The sequence below is a fragment of the Sorghum bicolor genome, chromosome 4 (genome assembly GCF_000003195.3).
Source record: "Sorghum bicolor cultivar BTx623 chromosome 4, Sorghum_bicolor_NCBIv3, whole genome shotgun sequence".
Taxonomy (NCBI): domain Eukaryota; kingdom Viridiplantae; phylum Streptophyta; class Magnoliopsida; order Poales; family Poaceae; genus Sorghum; species Sorghum bicolor.
The window spans coordinates 52,905,590-52,922,868 of NC_012873.2; positions in this window are offsets into that span (position 1 = coordinate 52,905,590).

Consider the following 17,279-nt stretch of genomic DNA (forward strand, 5'->3'; position numbering starts at 1 on the left):
TAAGAGTTTCTTCACTAGATTCTAACTCAGCTTGAACACTCTCTAAGTCCTCCATTAGCTTAGTGATGAACAGTTTGGTCTTGCTATCTAAATTTTTAGTTATGTTATCAATTTCTTCATCACTAGACACATCATCACTAGAGTAATCACTTATATCACTACTAGATGTGTCACTAGGGGGAGAAGGATTGGATTTGGATTTTACCTTCTCACCCTTTGCCATAAGACAAATGTGAGGGGAGTAGTAGTCATCATCAAACATGTTGTTGAAGAGCCTTGGTGTGGAGGATGGCTTGTGAATAGCCACGGTTGCAATCTTTTCATCCTCCTCACTTGAGCTATCTTTTGTTGAGTCCCATTCATGTCCAATGTGAGCTTCTCCCATGTGTCTTTTGCTCTTTTTGTAGTCGGTCTTGCTCTCTTTCTTGTCTCTCTTGTAATTGTTGTCTTCGATTTCATGAGGACAATGAGCAATGAGATGTTCAGTGCTTCCACAATTGTAGCATAGCCTCTTCTTCTTGTTTGGGAACTTCCTCTTCACTACCTTGTAGCCTTGCTTTTTGAGTCCCTTTTGATATCTTCTTAAAAAGAGAGCAATATCTTGCACTTTCTCATATTGTTCACTATCACTTTTATCTTCACTTGATGATGATGTTGTCTCTACTTCTTTGACTTGATTTGGTGCTTTGGTCTTGCTAGTTGATGCTTGCTTGTTGGACTTGGACTTGCTTGTAGAGGGTCGTTTGGTTGACTTGTTGGCTTTGAGAGCTACATCATCATTGATCTTGATGCCTTCTAGCTTTGCTTGCAGCTCACCAAGCTTCTTTCTTTCATTTGCTTCTTCTCTTTGCATATCAAATGTCAAAATCCTTCCAAGTACATCATTTGGCGTGAAGTACTCAAACTTCTTCTTGTCTCTAATTAGAGTGACTACGGTCTCATTTCTTGGTGAATAAGCTTCCAACATAATCTTGACAACTTTATGATCATCTAACTCATCACAACCATAGCCTCTAATCTTGCCCACCAAGGACATCAACCTATCAAACATCTCTTGTGGCCCCTCTCCATCCAAAATAACAAATCGGTTGAGCTTGGCCATCATCAAATCAATTCTTGCCTTCCTTACTTTGTCAACTCCTTCATGTGCAAGGTGCAAAGTATCCCATATTTGCTTGGCAATGTCAACACCAATCACTCTATTGTACTCATCACCATCCAAAGCACTAAGCAACACACTTGTGGCTTGACCATTGAGGTGAATGATTCTCATCTCTTCTAATGTTGGGTTCTTGGGATCAACCGGTGACTCAAACCCGTTGCAAACAACCTCCCAAATACCAGGGTGGAGACCTATAAGATAAGCTCTCATCAAGTGCTTCCACTTGGCAAAGTTAGTCCCATCAAAATGAGGTAACTTCCCTGCGGGCACATTAATAAAAGACTTGCGATCATGGTTAGTCATAGACATAGAAGAATAGTTAAAGGATACGGCGGCATATTTGCCGTTGTCGTTCTTCTTGCCCTTTCCTTTCTTGTCCTTCTTGCTATGCACTTGATAGGACTCATCATCATCACCATCTTCGGAGCTGCTAGAAAGCTCACTAGAAGATGTATTGGGAGCTTTGGCTTCTTCTTTCTTCTTCCTAGCTTCCCTTCTCTTTCTTCTTTCTTCTCTTTTGAGCCTTCTAGCTTCTTTTCTTGCCTTCTTCTCATCTAATCGTTGTCGCTCTTTCTTCTTTTCTCTTGCTTCTCTTTTGAGCTTTCTTGCTTCTTTCCTCTTTCTCTTCTCTTCTTCATTGAGAGCCCTTTCACCATCGGTAGGCTCGAGATGAGGAAGTGTGGTATTACTTGCTATTGACACACTGAGTTGGCTGCTATCAGTGCCAGTGTCATGCAAGCCCATTTCCTCCAGACGGACTTTCGTAGACTTTGCACCGCCCGATCCTCCTCCGTGCTCCATACCTCACGCGGTGAAGCGCACACGAGGTAACCGGCTCTGATACCACTTGTAAGGATCCTTGGTAGCCTAGAGGGGGGGGTGAATAGGCTATCTAAAAAACCTGAAACTCAAAAACTCAAGTTGCAGAAGTTAAATGCATGTCGGTACCACCGACAGTTTGGGCTGGTACTACTGGTGTAAGACAGCCGGTACTACCGACGCAAACTGCTGGTACTACCGACCTCCTAAGAGAGCTACGAAATCAGAGTATAATGAGTTTTGATTTCAGATCTGGGAGTTACCCCACTCTCCTAGATGTAGTTGAGGATGATGTTGAAGTTCCCTTGACTCGGTTCTTCTCCAAAACGTAGATCGGCCCTTGTTCACCTATGAAAAGGGATAGAGAGGAAGAACACGAAGAACACAAGAACAAGGATAGTCAAAGCTACCTCCACAGTAAGACAAGATATTTATCCCGAGGTTCGGCAATCCCCACTAAGGAGTTCCTATGTCCTCGTTGTTGAGGTGACCACGAAGGTCCGACCACTTAGGTCTCCTCCCTCAAGCAACCACGAAGGTTAGCTAGAGATTTCCACTAAGAATCAAGGGGTAATACAAACACTTCGGGGTGCCCTCATAAGTGAAACAACACGGGCAACCACGAAGAACGCCTAGCCGGCTAGGGTTCCAAGAACCCAAGAGTAACAAATGTAAACCAACCAGCAAGACGAAGAAACCAAGTGCTCAAGTCACGAATCGAAGCTCCCAACTCTCTAATCTCACTTCTCTAGCTCGAATCTCTCAAGGATTGAAGCCTAGGAGCAAAGAAGGAGAGAGAGTGGGTGAGTCAAAGCTTGGAGACTATTTTCTCTGATGTGGATTCGAAGGAATGGAAGAGCCAACGGTTAGAAATGAGGGAAAAGCTATTTATACATAGGTCCTGAACAACTGCCGGTACTACCGGGGCCAGACGCCGGTACTACCGGCCCTCAGATCTAACGGTAAGAAGTCTCTATGATTTGCGAGAAATAAGCCTACCGGTACCACCGGGCTTTTGTCGGTACTACCGACCATTGCCGGTACCACCGGTAGAAGGCCGGTACCACCGGCAGTTTAAATCTCCGCAATCAAAGTCAGCGCAGATTTAGCCTGCCGGTACTACCGGCGTTTCACATCGGTACTACTGGTGCTAGCCGGTACCACCGGCCCGAGCCTGGTACTACCGGTAGTTCATTTTCTCGCAAAACTCAGGAGAAGGGCTGGCACTGCCGGTACCACCGGCCCTGAGGGTTGGTACTACCGGGTCACCGTGGCAGAGAAGAAATTTCCTGAGTGCCTGTGAGTGCAAGTGTGTCTCTCAAGCGCATTAAGTAAATTGACTTGAGCACCTCTATCCTCATCTTACCAACTTAATTTGCATCCCTCTTGATAGTACGACGTTTCCTAAAAGTCAACAAAAGATAAAAACTTTGTAGCCACTTGAGTCGAAACGCCGTATTGAAAACTTGGGGTGCTATAATTCACCGAATGTTTTCGTTCAACTCCATCAATGGACCAACACATTTGGTAAATTGGGCTTTTTCCATCTCATATCTCATATGTTATCCTCATTCTTATTTTACCTGCTTGTCATCTCAACAAATCTCATTAGTCCTCTAATTGTGTGGTCATTAACACCAAAACCCACTAGGGCTTGATTGCACTTACAGAGCGCAATCACGTTCGACCGACAAGATCACCCGGATCGGATTCCCAATCCCGGGAGCTACCCGTTGATCGTCGACCCCATCATCGCCGAGACCCGTCTCACTAAGGTGCTGATGGATGGAGGCAGTGGCCTCAACATACTCTACGCCGAGACTCTGGCCCTCATGGGGATCAGCAAGTCCCGGCTGAGGAACGACACTGCGCCATTCCATGGAGTGGTGCCGGGACATCATGCCCACCCCCTCGGACAGATCGATCTGCCCGTCTGCTTCGGGACCCCCGACAACTTCAGACGAGAGGTCTGTTGACGGTCCTTAAGTATCAAATTTAATTATCAAATAAATAAAGAAAAGGATCCAAATGAAATCAAGATCTAGACTTAGGGTTTTATCTGACAGAATTCCACGAGTTTTGGTGTTTGTCTATTTCTGCAGGGGGTTATCAGGAAATATGGAAGAAAGGCCCACATGTCAGGATTACGTAAAGATATTAACGTGCTGCGCAATTATCTTACATCTAGAAGACTCCAGAAGCCACGAGACCGAAGCGGAGGCGAAACGGGGCCAGACCCTGGGCGGCCGCCCAGTTGGTCAGGGCGCCCGCCCTGCCCCTGAGTCCAATCAGGACTCTGCTTTGCGGGAGATCTCCACCGACCTAAAGGATGAATCTAAACCATACAATCTATGTCGGTTTGATCCAAGGGCCCATATTCACTTGAAGGGACTATAAAACCAGACCCCCTGGCCCCTGGAGGAGAGAGCCTCTCAACCCTAATTCATTGTTCCATCAAGGGAGAAGAAGCCTCTGATCAAGATTAGAGCCACCACATCAATTAGATATCTAGATTAGCATAGCTACATAGGATTAGAACTAGAAGGAGTCAATCTTCGATTGGTTTCCGGATCTGTCAGGAGGATTCTTGGTAATTCTCTAATTGTGCTTCTAATTGCTTTCTAATTATCTTTGTTCTTCAATATTATGAATATGACTTTGTTCTACTTCAATATATTGCTTATGACTTTGCTCTATTTGCTTATATTCAAGATTATATTGTTCTTAGTTTATCATAGTTATGTACTTGGCTTAGTTAGATACGATCTATATACATGCTTAGGATCGTATAGCGTTTATCCATCGGATCCATGGGTAAATGATAGATATTGTGTAGGCGTGGTGCTTATACCGTATTTATCTGCGATTGTACCCAATATGCCAGATCGTGGGGTGGTTCGTGATAGTGATAGCTAAATTGATTCTTATATAGTCCCCCTCTCGTGTATGGGGCTGGCAGAACAACATTATTACAGGGGAGTGATTGCTATGTTTCTCATATTCCTTGCTAATATCACTATGCATGGGCGTAGTCTTGTCTTGCAATGATTGCTAAGTATGCTTGCACTAACTATGATAATGCTAGACTATATAGTTAAGAATAACTTAGGGAATATTCTTGTAGTTCGTTCTAATACCATGCTAATGACTTTCTAGAGTATCTAATTGAGGTGCTTATCATATTTATTATGTGGCTAGATCAGATTAGTTATCCTTGTCACTATTATTATTTCATATATCTTTTATGTGACACTTATCCCTGTATGATGAGTTAGATATAATGTTCTCAATTATACATGCAATGATAGATGCTCAATCTCATATTCTATTCTGTAATCATTAGTGATGATTTCTAATCCCTTCCCAGTGGTAAAAATATAAATAACGATACCTGGAATACTTCCCGGTTAAAATGCTACATCGGTATTAATCTGTGCGCTTGCAGATCCCATTCATTATTTATTTAGAAGAGCAATTGCATATTTCAATACCGCGTCTCTTATATCATGCTGGGGATGACAACTTGGCTTAAGTGGTGTAAGGGATAGGTTTGGCATTTTTGGCACCGTTGCTAGATTTAGAGAACTTAGTCTACTTTTAGTAATGATGTTAAGAATACCCAACAAGGTCCTCACTTTCGACGTGGTTGGGTTCCCAGGGACCTACCACGCCATCCTGGGACGACCGTGCTACGCCAAGTTCATGGCCGTCCCTAACTACACCTACCTCAAGCTCAAGATGCCAGGGCCGAAGGGCACCATCACCGTCAGCACGACCAGCCAGCACGCCTACCAGTGCGACGTCGAGTGCGTCGAGCAGGCCGAGGCTCTGGCAGAGTCTCTGGCCATCCTTACCGGCCTCGGCGACTGCGACCAGGACGTCCCCGACCCCAAGCGTCATGCCGGGAGCTTCGAGTCGGCAGAGGAGACCAAGCTGGTTTTCCTCGACCCCGGGACCTCTGAAGGCAAGGCGTTGAGGATTAGCTCCAGCCTTGACCCCAAATAGGAAGTGGTGCTCGTCGACTTTCTCCGCGCAAACGCCGATATATTTGCGTGGAGTCCCTCGGACATGCCTGGAATACCGAGGGAAGTCGCCGAGTACTCCTTGGACATCTGAGCCGGCTCCAAACCTGTGAAGCAACGCCTGCGCCGATTCGACGAGGAGAAGCGTCGGGCCATCGGGGAGGAGATCCACAAGCTGCTGGCGGCCGGATTCATCAAGGAGGTATTCCATCCCGACTGGTTAGCCAACCCCGTGCTAGTTAAAAAGAAAAATGGGAAGTGGAGGATGTGTGTAGACTACACTGGTTTAAATAAAGCATGTCCAAAGAATCCCTTTCCGTTACCTCGTATTGATCAGATAGTTGACTCTACCGCGGGATGTGAAATTTTGTCTTTCTTGATGCTTATTCCGGCTACCACCAAATCAAGATGAAAGAGTCCGACCAGCTCGCGACTTCGTTCATCACCCCTTTCGGAATGTATTGTTACGTAACCATGCCTTTTGGCCTCAAAAACGCGGGGGCTACATATCAACGATGTATGCTCCAGGTTTTTGGGAACCTTATAGGAAAAACGGTAGAGGCTTACGTAGACGACATCGTCGTCAAGTCCAGGAAAGCGAGCGGCCTGGTCGCCGACCTGGAAGAAACATTCCGATGCCTCAGGGTGAAAGGGATCAGACTCAACCCCGAAAAGTGCGTTTTCGGTGTCCCCCGAGGCATGCTCCTTGGGTTTATTGTGTCTGAGCGAGGGATCGAGGCCAACCCAGAAAAGGTTTCGGCCATCGCAAATATGGGCCCCATTCGTAACCTAAAGGGAGTACAGAGGGTAATGGGATGTCTAGCTTCCCTAAGCCGTTTCATTTCTAGCCTCGGGGAAAAAGGGCTGCCTCTGTAAAGGTTACTTAGGAAATCTGAGCACTTTTCCTAGACCCCCGAGGCCCAGGAAGCCCTTGACAAGCTCAAGGCTCTGCTCACCAACCCTCCCATCCTGGTGCCCCCCGCCGAGGGGGAACCACTTCTTCTCTACATCGCATCCACCGACGAGGTGGCCAGCGCGGCTATCGTGGTCGAGAGGAAGGAAGAAGGGCACGCCCTGCCGGTCCAAAGGCCGGTATACTTCATCAGTGAAGTACTCTCCGACACAAAGACTCGATACCCCCAGATCCAAAAATTACTCTACGCTGTAGTGTTGGCCCGGCGTAAACTCCGACATTACTTTGAATCTCACCCGGTCTCAGTGGTCTCATCTTTCCCTTTGGGAGAAGTGATTCAGAACCGAGAGGCCAATGGAAGGATTGCCAAATGGGCCATAGAGCTCATGGGTGATGGGATCACCTATGAGCCTCGCAAAGCCATAAAGTCCCAGGTCCTGGCAGACTTTGTGGCGGAGTGGACTGGGACTCACCTCCCACCACCACAAATCCAGCACGAATGCTGGACCATGTACTTCGACGGGTCTCTGATGAAAACTGGGGCCGGCGCGGGCCTTGTTTTCATCTCACCCCTCGGGGTAAGGATGCGATACGCAATCCGGCTACATTTCCCTGCTTCGAACAATGCAGCAGAGTATGAGGCCCTTCTTAACGGTCTTCACGTCGCGATCGAACTAGGGGTCAAGCGGCTCGACGTCCGAGGCGATTCCAGACTCGTCGTCGATCAAGTCATGAAAGAGTCTGGCTGCCATGACCCCAAGATGAACGCGTACTGCAAAGCGGTTCGACGCCTGGAAGAGAAGTTCGACGGCCTCGAACTTAACCACGTGTTAAGGAAGTATAATGAGGCCGCCGACGCGCTCGCCAAGATGGCATCCGAGCGGGCCACGGTCCCCTCGGATGTTTTCGTCAGCGACCTCTACAAACCATCCGTCGACTACAAGGACGACGGGGGGTCGGACAAACCCCCAAGTGAACAGAATGCCGACCCCGAAGACGCTGTCGCTCGAGAACGGGAGGCCATGGACATCGAGCCAGAGCCACCTGCATCGACGACTCGCCTGACTGGCGCTACCCTTTGCTTCAACGCCTGGTCGATGGCACTTTGCCCCTAGACCAGGCTGACGCAAGGCGCGTGGCCCGTCGTGCCAAGACCTTCGTCCTCCTCGACGCAGAAATGTACAAGCGCAGCCCCTCGGGCATCCTCATGCATTGCATTCCACGTCAGGAAGGAGTCAAGCTCCTGCAGGACATACACTCGGGGGCTTGTGGCCATCACGCCGCACCTCGGACGTTGGTAGGAAATGCCTTCCGGCAGGGTTTCTACTAGCCAACCGCTGTGGCCGACGCCACAGAGATCGTAAGGACCTATGAGGGATGCCAGTTTTACGCTCGGCAGATACATCAGCCTGCCCAGGCCTTGCAGACGATCCCCATCACCTGGCCTTTCGCTGTCTGGGGCCTCGACCTGGTCGGGCCTCTGCAGAAAGCGCCCGGAGGCTTCACCCACGTGCTTGTCGCAATCGACAAGTTCTCCAAGTGGATCGAGGTCCGACCCATCACAAGGATCAAGGCCGAACAGGCGGTATTATTCTTCACGGATATCATCCATCGATTTGGAGTACCGAACTCCATAATCACCGACAACGGCACACAGTTCATCGGGCGAAAGTTCCTGCAGTTCTGCAACAGACACCACATACGTGTGGACTGGGCGGCAGTGGCTCACCCCAAGACCAATGGTCAAGTGGAGCGCGCCAATGGTATGATCCTCCAGGGCCTGAAGCCCAGGATCTTCAACCGCCTGAACAAGTTTGGGAAAAGGTGGCTCAAACAGCTACCGGCCGTCGTCTGGAGTCTGAGAACCTTCCGAAGCCGAGCCACGGGCTTCACCCCGTTCTTCATGGTCTATGGGATGGAAGCCATCCTCCCCACTGATCTGGAGTACGGGTCTCCAAGGGTACAAGCCTACGATGAAAGTAGCGGCAAGACGTTCCAAGAAGACGCGCTGGACCAGCTCGACGAAGCCAGGGACGTAGCCCTCCTGCACTCCGCCAAGTACCAACAGACCCTCCGCCGATACCATGCGCGGCGGATCCGAGGCCGAGCCTTTCAAGTCGGCGACTTGGTGCTAAGGCTCAGACAGAGCAACAAGGGTCGTCACAAGTTCACACCCCCCTGGGAAGGACCCTTCGTCATCGCCGAAGTCCTCCGACCCGGTTCCTACAAGCTCGCCAATGAAGCAGGGGAGGTCTTCAAAAACGCATGGAACATAGAACAGCTACGTCATTTTTCCCTTAGAACTTTGCAAAAATTTCTTTGTTCATTACCTTCATGGAATAAATCAAAGTTTAAGTTATCAGAGAGCCTCGGACCTGCCAAGCAGAGTCCGAACCTCCCTCGGGGGCTACATGGGGGGAACCCCCTATGTCGACTCCGAATCATTTTCTTTTTTCGCGCAAGTTGAAAGAACCCCGACCCAAGGTCTTCCTCCTCCCTCCTAAAAAGACTCAAGAAACCAAAAATCCGTCCCCTAAATCTTAAGGCATGAGCCCGAGGAAGGATCTGCGCTCACGAGCAAAGACCGCCTCAACTCACCTTAGATTCGGGAACGAATTCGGGCTTCCAAGAGTTACTAAGGAAAAAGGAAAAGCACTTAGGCTCGGGGAATCTGGCTAGCGCAAAACTCTAAGTAGCTCACCCGACCTCGCGCTGCCGAGGTCGGATCGGCATAAAGAGAAAGAAAATAAAACACTTAGGGAAAAAGCTCAAAAAGAGCATTCATACAAATATCTACATTAACATTGTGTATATATATATATTACAGGGCCCACCGGCCTTAACACCCACAAAAAGAAAAGAAACCTAAGGGTCCTGCTGCCCTGTCTACTCAGGTCCTCGAGCCCCAAGGCCAACGCATCTCCGGGGGCAGCCACGGCGTCTTCAAGCCTCTGCACCTCCTCCTGGGCCTCAGCCTCATCGTCCGGGAGAACGTAGCCCTCACAGACTGCCGGCAAATCAATGCCGGCATAGTGAGAGCTCACCACCGCCAGGGCCTTCTTCACCCCGGCGTAGAGTGCCTCCCTCATCCTCTCCCCGGCCCGGCAGTAAAGGGCTTCAACCCGACTCCGCAGCGACGACCCCGACGCCGATACCCCGAGCCCCTCGCACGCCGAGGTGACCACGGCTTCAAGAGCCGAACGGTCTGAAGCCTCGGCGTCAAGGGACCTTTGCAGGGTCTCGGCAGCTGAGGTTGCCTCGACCACCTTCCTCTCTAACTCTGTCAAAAAATAGAGTAAAAAACAAAAAGTCAGGAAAAGCTAACTCAAAAGTATAAAGGAGTCCAAAGTAAAGGGCGCGAATCTTACCCTCGGCACGCTTCTCGTGCTCCGCCGAGCTCTTATGCCAGCGGGCCACCTCGCTCAGAGCCCCGGCCAGGTCGGTCTGAGCTTGGTTCAAGGCAAGGTCTTTCTCGGCGAGCAAAGCTTCAAGCCGAGCGACCTCACCCCTGTACCCCTCAGCCGCCGCCTTTTGCGCCTCGGTTTCCTAGGCGAGGACCCCAATCTTCTCCTCGAGGGGGGCGACCTTGTCCCGGGCCTCCCGAGCCTCGGTGGCCAGTACCGAGCACTTCTGCCGAAGCTCGGCAGAAATCTCACACTCCTTCGCGAGCTCCCCCTCGGCCGCCTCTCTGGCAGCCCTCTCCTTCTCAAAGGACGCCCAAGCATCCTTCTCCCGACGGAGAAATACCGATTTCTCCTAGGAGGTGGCCTTGAGTGCCTGCAAGATCAGAGGTCACACAGGGGGTTAGTACCGCAAAGGTAAGCACAAAACTACTTTATAACACGGATAAAAATCTTACCTGAGCCAAATTAAACATGTCACGACCCATGAGCTGGGTAGCTCGGTTGAGGGCCTCGACACCGGCGCGCCCACACGCATCCAGACCCTGCCAGAGGTAACTCTCTGACGGGTCGTCCAGGACAAATCTGGCTCCCCCCTCAGCATCGCCGAGGTTGGGCCAGATTACGGGGCTCTTGCCCCATCCGGCTTCCTCCTCCCTCCCCGCCGCGGGGGCCTCGGGCGCCGCGCTGGACACCACGATGGCTCGCCCCTCCTCAGCGCACGCAGGACGGGCCGCGCCTCCGAGGTCAGCGTCCTCCGGTCCTTGGGGCTTCGGCGCCCCCGTGTCTTGTCCCGGGTGGCGCCCTGCCTCCTCGTAGCCTGGAGGCGGCGGAGACACGGGCCTAGCCGACCCGGGAGTTGACTGAGCCCCCCTCTTCACAGCTTTCAGGGGGGCCAGTGCCACCGAAGGCGCCTTTTGCTTACGGCTGGGGAAACAACACCAAGTTAGAAGAAAGAGAAAAACAAAAAATCGGCAGAAGGATCAGGAATCCTATCTTTACCTCGCCCGGGGAGCAGACTTCTTATGGGAGCCCAGGGCTCCTTGGGGGTCTCCTGCGGCGCCAGGGGCCGACGGTCGGACACCCGCCTCGCCGGCCGACGCCACAGGGGGGACCATGATGGCCTCGACCTGCGACGCCTCCACGGAGGCGCCAGCTCCCGTCCCAGACGCTGGGGTAGGCTCGGCCGGACCCTCCGGCGCTACCAATTGAGGGGCCTCCTCGGGCTCGGCCTCCGACGCTTTCTCCCCCTCTTGGAGGCTCACGGGGCCTGGATCTTCACGAGGGGCGCTATCCTCGTCAACCACAACGATGTGGGGGACGGGCTGCCCGCCCCTCGGCGCCTGGGTCTCCTGGGGGGCCTCCGACCCCCCTCGGGCCTCCGACCCCCCTCGGGCCTTCGACCCCTCCGGGACTTCGGTTCCCCCGCCGGCCGGGGGGATAACGTCGTCCTCCTCCATCAGCTCGTCGAGCCAGTCGACGTTGCCGCCCCCACCCTCTATCTCCGAGACTGAAGTCTCAGGAGACGGAGGCGGGGCGACCCCTGCCTTCTCGGCCTCACGGCGGTTCTTGGAGGCGATCTCCCGCCTCTCCGCCCTTCGCGCCGCCTTGGCTTTCTTGCCTTCCTTGACTTTCTTTTGCTCCTCGTTCCGGGCCTGATTCTTGGCCCTGATCTCTTTGTCCTCCGGGACAGGGGGTGGGGAGTCCTTGACGGCCCCGATCCCCTGAGCAAACGGATCAACAGGGAATCAGGCGAAAGAAAGAACGTGGGCAAGAAATCGAAATAAAGGACACCTTCTTACCAGGGAAATGTAGCCCTTTTCAGGGCGCATCGGAACCACTCGGAAGTACTTCATCTCCGAGGAAGTCGTCCTCTCGACCCGGGCGGCGATGTCCGAGGCCGATATCGGCTCGGCCAACATCCTCGTCCCTGCCCAGGGGACCCCCCGGGTCATCTCGAACATGGGCACTCGCCGCTGCGCCAGCGGAAGCAAACTCCTCTTGTGGAAGGCAGTTGCCACCGTGGCCGCGGTGACTTCGGCATCTCGCAGCTTCTGAAGCCCCGCGAGAAGCGGGGCGAGCTTCTTCTGCTCCTCTGCCGGAGCACCCCACGCCCACTTCATGGGAACCTCCGTCACCATTTTCCCGGTGTACTTCGGCAGCAGGCCGCCGTCGTTCCGTTGGTAGAACCATCCGCTCTGCCACCCCCGGTTCGACGAGGGCATCGAACTCCAGATGTACAGCCCGGCCCGCTGCTGCCGGAGCTGCAGCGTGCAGCTGCCGGCCCGTAGGGGGAACTTCTCCTTCCCCACGTAACGGGCCGCCATCTCCGCCTTGAAGAGGTGAAGCCAGAGATTCCAGTTGACTGGAACCCCAGGAATCCCTCACAGACCATGGTAAAGACGGCGGCCTGCATCACCGAGTTTGGGTTCAAATTGTGTAACTCCACCTCGTAGTAGTGGAGGATGGCCCTGATCAGACGGCCGGCCGGAACCCCGAACCCCCGGTCTAAGAACGACAGGAAGCACACCACATAGCCCGGAGGCGGGTTTGGCTCCCTGTCGTTCGCCGAGGGAACGATCCATTCCGGGAAACCGACGTCCTTGAGAGGGCGGAGAATCCCGGCCCTCACGCGCGCCTCCAGCGCAGACTTGGTTACATTGCTGGGCGGCCACGCTCAACGCCGGCCATGGCTTTGGGAGGAAGAGGTGTGTCCGCGCGGCGGAAGTAGAGGAGATGGAGGCAGAAGAAGGGGCAGGAAGCAAAGGCTTTGTGGCGCAGGAACGAGAAGAGAGAAATCAAGCCCCCAGCAGCCGCTTTTATAGGAGGGGGCGAGCCACAACCACGCAAGGCCAAGCGGAAGAGAGAGCAACCGTCGCCCACTCAGGTGAAAAACTCGAAGCGCCAGCTCCCTCCGATTCCCGCGCCCACCGCACGCGCGCATTAAATTCGCAGGCGAAACGTCCCGTCCAAACCGGGGCGAGACGGCACAGCCGTTTCGAGTCCCCACGCGCCGCGCCTCAAAAGGAGCGCCCTGAAAAGTTATGTCAGGGCGGTTCCTTCTAAGGGACGCGGCGCCCGACCCCCCGCTGACCAAGCGTCGCATGGAGGTCTCAGTCGGGCATCAGATTCCGTCTCGCCCGACCCCGACGCGAAAGAACGAGTCTAAAGAAAGCCTTTCAAGGCCCAAAATCCCCAGGCCATGGCCATCTACGTTCCAGAGGTTGCGAGACTGACCTGCCACACAGGTTCGAACAGTCGCCTCAGGATAACTGAGTGAGGGATGACTGGAGATGAGCACAATAGAGGCCAAGGTCCGAACCCTACAGGGAGTCGGCGCATCTTTGCAAGTCATATCCGAGACCCATGCGGGTGTCGCGAGAGTGGGATCCCATCGAGGGAGGCATCGAGCCCTCGGGACCTAACGAACGGTTCCGACATCCACCGTGACTGCCCTCGGGTACTTTTTGAGATGTTCCCATAAGCCCACTAGCCGACCCCTATCGAACGGAACTCGGACATCCACTCGGATCTACCCGCCTGTAGCTCCCGGGAAGTGTCGTCACTCGCCCACCGAGGGTAGTACGGCACGACCCACCCCTCCTCCGAGCGAAAGGAAGAATGAGAGACGAAATTACAAGACGAGAAAGAACCTGATCGACCCTTGCGGGGAAAGGGCTCGGGGGCTTCCTCGCACCACAGGAACAGGCACTACGTGTAAAGAACACGCAACCTTTTCCTTAAAACACTCCAGACTAAAGATGTCAAGGGGTGAAAGCCTTTGAAGGAATAACATCATTCCTCCAAAAGGCTCGGGGGCTACACCCGGCGGGTGCGCTCGCGCGCACCCCCCGGAAAAAAGTAAAAGGCTCCGAGTCGACTTCAGTTCGTGGGAAGAGAACCTCTAAAGAGGTGACCTCACCCCTTCAGAGGCTCGGGGGCTACTGTTGGTTACCATAATAAGGGATACCCAAATCAGAGCAATAAAAAACGCAAAGGAACGTACTAACCACAATCATCAGGTCCTCGGACGCAAGTTCCGACTCGCCCGACCCCTCAGGGCCTCGGACGCAAGTTCCGACTCGCCCGACCCCTCAGGGCCTCGGACGTAAGTTCCGACTCGCCCGACCCCTCAGGGCCTCGGACGTAAGTTCCGACTCGCCCGACCCCCCAGGGCCTCGGACGCAGTTCCCGGCTCGCCCGACCCCGTCCAGGCTCGGGCGCCAGACCCCACTCTGCCTGGGCAACAAGACTTCCACCGCCGGCGCCCGTACCCACGACATGACAGACGCGACGGCTTCCATACCGCCGCAGTGCAAGGCGATAACTGTTCCAACCACCCCGGTCACTGTGGCCTTACCTCTGTCACTGTACATCCATACCTCTTTTGCTGTAGCATACTGTCGCACAGTAAAAAGGGGATGGGAGAGGTAAAATCAGCACCAATGTTTGAGGTCTTTTCCCACTATTGACGGGATGTGCAGCAGTGCTGGCGATCCGACCCCCACGACCCCTACAGGGCTCGGTAACCCTCTACAGGAACAGCCATGCCGTCAACCATCCCTCAAGGACGAGATGGACCAGCCTCAACAGGGTCGGGACTGTGGTTTCACCATTCAATAAAAGACATCCACTCATGTAAATACCTGGCCTTCCCTTGAGGCTATAAAAGGGGAGCCGGGGTTCACAACTAAAGAGAGGTTCAGAGAAACACACACGCACACAACACTCTTTCACAGAGCAGCAGCCCGCACTCTGTCCACACCAAGCCGAGACCTGGGACTTAGCCCTCTCTCGCAATCAGCTTGTACCCCCTACTGCAAGCACCTTTGGGTGCAAGGTTATACAGAATCCACAACCACACTGGACGTAGGGCATTCTTGGCCCGAACCAGTATAAACCCTCTGTGTCTCACTTGCATCACCATCCAAGCTTGGTCAGTCACGCAGACTTATACTTGTTAGTGCCTAGACCGCGAGTCTAGACGCCGACAATTAGTAAGAACACATATTGTTGTTCTAGCACTATCGAAAAAAAACAGGAGCTCACCACATCGTAGTCTACCATATGACCACAAAAATATCCGACTCCTAGTTCGGAAGGAACTAAGCCGTAGCTAGCCTCAACACCACACTTGCATTTAACCGGAGGCGCTGCGGTAATAATCCTGTCATTCTTTTTCTTCTTTTCCTCCGGCCAATGAGACTTCGGACCATATAGACACTCTCTAAAACGACACTTTTCCATAGAATAATCCTGCCACAATTGAAAATCAATGGACTTCGAGCAAACTATATAAATTACTTGTAAGAAACCAAAAGTGGTATACTAGGAAAAGTGACTTACTGGATGCTTGTTGGGACACACAAACTCAAGACCTCGCGTCTGCTCTACCATAGCTTTGTCACCACAAAAGCACTTAGGAGGGTCATCAAGGCGTCTTGCCGTAGCTACTTCCTTCTCCTCAGAAGTCATTGGTGGGGGGTTTGGTGGTGGCGGCACCCAACGTTTGAAGCGATCACGTGGAAACTTCCCGTGGCAAATACCAGCAAAAAGCAAGAACCGTGGGTCAAACTTGTCGGGGCCGTCGATCCACTGGAAGAAGAAGCACTTCTCATGGTCCTAGAAAACCAAACAAATAAATCATGCAAAGCGTTGGTGCAACCATAACCTACATTTTGAAAATTCAAACACAAATTCATAAACTTACATTGAATTGGCCACATGTGTAGAAACACCGTGCAGCGGTGTCAGGATGCCTAGATTGCATCACTTCTGCCGGCTTTTGACAATCACAATTTGGAACCGGGAGGTCCGGAGGTACCGGGGCATCCACACAAGAGGCGTCCGCATATAGCTCCCTCGGTCGACCGCGTTTTTTCCAATACTCTACTCGATACAGGTTCATCATCTACATAAACAAGTGTTACTATAACTAATGCCACATCTAATAGCACCAAGACATACAACACTAAGAGAGGACATGAACCGTACTTACTAAAAAGTTAACAAAGTGGCCCAATGCACTAAAGAGTAGCAAAACCCTAAAGAGTAGCAAACCCTAAACCATAATCCCCAACATACAACACTAAATGAGGACATGAATCGTACATACTATACCATAGTAAACACGCATTTGAGTCAAATACTCATTGGATAAAAGACATTTCACAAATGACATGAACCAAACCATTAATGACATATTCCATAAAAAACCACCACTAAAAACAAGATCCCAATGGATAAAATGGAAGAGGGGAAGGAGTAGTACCTTAGGAAACCGTTATAAGCCTCGATCCGACACCTCTATGCTTGGTTTTATGATTTAGGGTTCGTGGGAAGAGAGAGGAAGAGAAAAAAGGGGATGGGCACAAAGGCAGAATGAAGAGAGGAAGAAGAAGGGGCCTTGGCTCGGGTTGGTTAGCCAGAGCTCGGCGTCGAGTCGTGTGACGCCGAGCTATGAGGCTAGGCGATAAAGTGCAAAACGCCGAGGTATGTGGGCCGCCGTGCGAATTGGGCCTCTCTGTGTCCAACCGCTGACCTCGGCGCTAGGTCATTTAACGCCGAGGTATGAGGCTCGGCGCTACGTCACTTCACGCCGTGCTCCGGCCACGTGTTCTCGACGACAATGGTCGTCGATGACGTGGCACCACCTCGGCGTTGCGTCATACGACGCCGAGCCACATACCACGGCGTACTGTATGAGAACGCCGAAAAACGGTCTATTTTTAGAAATTGTTTCACGAGGGGTCTAATTGTAAAAATTGTTTTGAAAAAGGGCCAAATTGCAAAAAAAACTACCTCTTTCATTGAGAGGAACAAGGTGTGGCCAGTTGTTGAGAAACAGAGAGTGCTAGCTAGCATAGTCTCTGCTCTCTGCACTTGTGTTTATATTAGGTGAACATGCATAGCTATGTCATATATACTCATATATTTGTCTTGTCCAGATAAGTTCACAAAAC